Source organism: Panulirus ornatus, chromosome 58 (assembly GCF_036320965.1).
Source record: "Panulirus ornatus isolate Po-2019 chromosome 58, ASM3632096v1, whole genome shotgun sequence".
Classification (NCBI taxonomy): Eukaryota; Metazoa; Arthropoda; class Malacostraca; order Decapoda; family Palinuridae; genus Panulirus; species Panulirus ornatus.
The window spans coordinates 32,666,306-32,671,286 of record NC_092281.1 but is presented as its reverse complement, the minus strand read 5'-3'; the positions used below and the strand labels follow the sequence as shown (position 1 = coordinate 32,671,286).

Here is a 4,981-nt window from a genome sequence, read left to right as displayed (position 1 = left end):
AGACACTGGAGGATCTTACTATTCAACCTTTCTGCCAGGCCATTCGAGGCTGGGTGTTGTACCATTATATTACATTTACTTATGTTATACAATTTACAGAGTTCTTCTAATAATGAGTTATTAAATTCCCCTCCATTATCTGTGACTAAAATCTTCGGCGCATTATATCTGTCTAAGATATGTTTTTTCAACGCCTTAGCGACCGTGGCTACGTCTTTATTTTGAACTGGGACTAATTCACAATATTTCGTGAAGGCATCAGTAATTACTAAAATGTATCTGTAGCCTCCATGGACCTAGGAAAACCTCCTAATATGTCCATATGAACTCTTTCCCATGAGTATGAAGGTAAAGGATATTTCAACACAGTTTGCGGGGTAGTGGGACTTCCCTTGTGAGTGTTACAGGTATGGCACCTCAAAATATGATCTGTAAAGTTTCTCTGCATCTTGGCCTAAAATACCTCAAACGAGTCTGCTTATAGCATGTACCTGCACCTGTGCGGCCTGGGGTCGACTGGGTGTGTGGCCTAGGTGTGCGGACTGGGGTCGCCTGGGTGTGCGGCCTCTGTGTGCTGCCTGGGTGTGCAGCCTGGGTGTGCGGCCTGGGTGTGCGGCCTGGGTGTGCGTCCTGGGGTCGCCTGTGTGTGCGTCCTGGATGTGCGGCCTGGGGTCGCCTGGGTGTGCGTCCTGGATGTGCGGCCTGGGGTCGCCTGTGTGTACGTCCTGGGTGTGCGGCCGGGGGTCGCCTGGGTGTGCTGCCTGGGTGTGCGGCCTGGGTGTGCGGCCTGGGTTCGCCTTTGTGTGCTGCCTGGGTGTGCGGCCTGGGTGTGCGGCCTGGGTGTGCGGCCTGGGGTCGCTTAGGTGTGCGGCCTGGGGTCGCCTGGGTGTGCGGCCTGGGGTCGCTTGGGTGTGCGGCCTGGGGTCGCTTGGGTGTGCGGCCTGGGGTCGCTTGGGTGTGCGGCCTGGGGTCGCTTGGGTGTGCGGCCTGGGGTCGCCTGGGTGTGCGGCCTGGGGTCGCTTGGGTGTGCGGCCTGAGGTCGCTTGGGTGTGCGGCCTGGGGTCGCTTAGGTGTGCGGCCTGTGGTCGCTTGGGTGTGCGGCCTGGGGTCGCTTGGGTGTGCGGCCTGGGGTCGCTTGGGTGTGCGGCCTGGGGTCGCTTAGGTGTGCGGCCTGGGGTCGCCTGGGTGTGCGGCCTGGGGTCGCTTGGGTGTGCGGCCTGGGGTCGCTTGGGTGTGCGGCCTGGGGTCGCCTGGGTGTGCGGCCTGGGTGTGCGGCCTGGGTGTGCGGCCTAGGGTCGCCTGTGTGTGCTGCTTGGGTGTGCGGCCTGGGTGTGCGGCCTAGGGTCGTCTGTGTGTGCAGCCTTGGTGTGCGGCCGGGGGTCGCCTGTGTGTGCGGCCTGGGTGTGCGGCCTGGGTGTGCGGCCTGGGTGTGCGGCTTGGAGTCGCCTGATTGTGCTGCCTGGGTGTGCGGCCTGGGGTCGCCTGGGTGTGCGGCCTGGGGTCGCCTGTGTGTGCTGCCTGGGTGTGCGGCCTGGGTGTGCGGCCTGGGGTCGCCTGGGTGTGCGGCCTGGGGTCGCCTGGGTGTGCGGCCTGGGTGTGCGGCCTGGGTGTGCGGCCTGGGTGTGCGGCTTGGAGTCGCCTGATTGTGCTGCCTGGGTGTGCGGCCTGGGTGTGCGGCCTGGGGTCGCCTGGGTGTGCGGCCTGGGGTCGCCTGGGTGTGCGGCCTGGGTGTGCGGCTTGGAGTCGCCTGATTGTGCTGCCTGGGTGTGCGGCCTGGGTGTGCGGCCTGGGTGTGCGGCCTGGGTGTGCGGCCTGGGGTCGCCTGGGTGTGCGGCCTGGGTGTGCGGCCTGGGTGTGCGGCCTGGGTGTGCGGCCTGGGTGTGCGGCCTGGGGTCACCTGTGTGTGCGGCCTGGGTGTGCGGCCTGGGGTCGCCTGTGTGTGCGGCCTGGGTGTGCGGCCTGGGTGTGCAGCCTTGGTGTGCGGCCTGGAGTCGCCTGGGTGTGCAGCCTTGGTGTGCGGCCGGGGGTCGCCTGTGTGTGCGGCCTGGGTGTGCGGCCTGGGTGTGCGGCCTGGGGTCGCCTGTGTGTGCTGCCTGGGTGTGCGGCCTGGGTGTTCGGCCTGGGTGTGCGGCCTGGGTGTGCGGCCTGGGTGTGCGGCCTGGGTGTTCGGCCTGGGTGTGCGGCCTGGGGTCGCCTGTGTGTGCGGCCTGGGTGTGCGGCCTGGGGTCGCCTGTGTGTGCGGCCTGGGTGTGCAGCCGGGGGTCGCCTGGGTTTGCGGCCTGGGTGTGCGGCCTGGGTGGGTGGGTGGGTGAGGTGCAGAGTGGCTCGCCGTCATATGGCAAGAACTTCATCGCTCTCACTCAGTCACGCAATCTACATTCATAGTGGCTGGCTGGAGAGAGAGAGAGAGAGAGAGAGAGAGAGAGAGAGAGAGAGAGAGAGAGAGAGAGAGAGAGAGAGAGAGAGAGAGAGAGAGAGAGAGAGACTACCTCTCTACCTACCACAATATGCTGCCAAGATAGCGGGGCTAAGGCAGAGCGCTCACCACGCATACCGCTTCTTTGATGGAAATGTTTGTATCTCCTGCCCAACAAACAGACAAACATATAGACAGACAGACAGACAAACATATAGACAGACAGACAGACAAACATATAGACAGACAGACAGACAAACATATAGACAGACAGACAGACAAACATATAGACAGACAGACAGACAAACATATAGACAGACAGACAGACAAACATATAGACAGACAGACAGACAAGCATATAGACAGACAGACAGACAAGCATATAGACAGACAGACAGACAAACATATAGACAGACAGACAGACAAACATATAGACAGACAGACAGACAAACATATAGACAGACAGACAACCAAATGTATAAACAATACAGACAGACAGAGATTACTAGAAGGATAGATTGTTAATATGATATATTTTACGTCTTTTCATCTTCCTTTTTGATAATGATGATGACATAGTTAAGAAAACGTCGGAGACTTAATGTTCTCTGACCCAGGAATGTGTTTCCATTCTTCATATCTGGACTCATACTGGATGATGATCATAATAAAGATCTACAAATCTTTCGTCACAGTATAGACACATATGGTCAGATATAACAAGAGAGTATAACGCTTCGTAATCCAGGGTATGATTTAACTGGAGGAAATCACACAACTTGATATTGTCAGAGACAAATGATGATTCTTGTTTTGTTCTCGTGATGTTAGAGAGACGTTAAGTCTATCCACGAGGCCCTTGCTGTCTACCATCCACCAGTGGCTTGTTCTCACAACATGAGAGGGGATGGTAAGTCCATCAAGGAACACTTGCTCTCACAACACCAGATGTGAGGATAAGCCTGACCAAACAACTTACTCTCACAACATCAGACAGAGAGGAGAGTGTCTCTAGACACACTTGCTGCCTCCTAACCATTAGTGTCTTACTCTCACAATATCAGACAGAGAGGAGAGTGTCTCCAGACACACTTGCTGCCTCCTAACCGTTAGTGTCTTACTCTCACAACATCAGACAGAGAGGAGAGTGTCTCCAGACACACTTGCTGCCTCCTAACCATTAGTGTCTTACTCTCACAACATCAGACAGAGAGGATGTTATGCCTCTTATCTAACCTGACACATCAACCGGGGTCTCAGGACGTTGATAAGGTCATGGTCGGATCCCCTTATGTATCTATCATGTGACCTCAGGTGAGTTATTGAACGTTATCGTTGATAATACAGCGTTGTTAGGGGTTAATGATGGTGGTTATTAACCTCGCTTAGACACACACATACACACGAACAAGGTTGTATATAAGCCCGGCTGGCTCAGTCGGTAGAGCACGAGACTCTTAATCTCGGGATCGTGGGTTCGAGCCCCACGTTGGGCGGTAACTGTTCTCTATGATGTAACATGAAACAGCTTCTGAACATACCACCCACCGCTCGTCTAGATCAACCAATCTGCCATGGTTCCATGAACTGTTTAAACAGTTTCAGCGAAGAGAGAAAGACAGACAAAGAGAGGTAAAGAGAGAGATTACCAAAGTTTACATATGCACAACAGGTAACACAGACCTAATTACCTTCCACCAGCTAAGAAAATAGCTTTGCCATTCAGCAGGGCCAGCGCGTACTGCTTAACCGAGCCGAGCGCGCCAAACTTTTTCCGTTGCTTCTCGGCAAGTAGTGCGTGCTGAGCAGAGTTACCAACTTTGCGCTTTTGGCGATAGATCTAGCACCTAAATTTCGTATTTAGCACCTTAGCGTCTTTTCGGGCGTTTTATCTCGTATTTAGCGCCAAATTTAGTGTTATTTCAATACATCAAGAAATTCAAACATCAATCAAAATATGTTAATGTTATTTAGTAAGTTTATTCTAAACCTATTAAGATAACAAGGAAAGCAATACAAATATTGCACGTATTTCATTTTCATCGAAACGAACATGTTCAGTTTGGGTGTATTCTACGGGCTCCTCCTCCTCAAGTGTCCCGTTCAGTTCAGGTTCAGTCGGACTCTGGGTGGCGACAGCACTATCCGTGGGCCATGAAGGACAGTAACACTGGTTGTGTGTGTGTGTGTGTGTGTGTGTGTGTGTGTGTGTGTGTGTATGCAGACCATTACATTTAATGAACACAACAATGAGTAAGAAATATACTCAACCTTTTAGAGCAGAGTGGTTGAAAGACCCTAAATATGAAAAGTGGTTAAGAGAAATAGAAGGGATGACACAAAATGTATTTGCAAGTACTGCCATCGTCCATCACCTGCCAAACTTAGTGACACTGAAAGACACAACAACACAGCTAAACATAAGACAGCTGAAGACTCATTCAGTACTCAAAGACAAACCACAATTCCGTTTGAAAAAGTGAGTGATGACGCACGAGAGACTGAAGGAAATGTGTCACTGTTCACTGCAGAACATTGTACATTACGTGTTGTTCATCATTTCAG

The 4,981-nt window shown here is 53.4% G+C and overlaps 1 non-coding gene across 1 annotated transcript; it reads left to right on the top strand.

The window, feature by feature from the left end:
* The first annotated feature begins 3,839 nt into the window (after nucleotides 1-3,839).
* On the top strand, nucleotides 3,840-3,912 carry TRNAK-CUU (transfer RNA lysine (anticodon CUU)). Its single transcript has one exon. It is a non-coding gene; the product is annotated as a tRNA-Lys (tRNA).
* The last annotated feature ends 1,069 nt before the right edge of the window (nucleotides 3,913-4,981 follow it).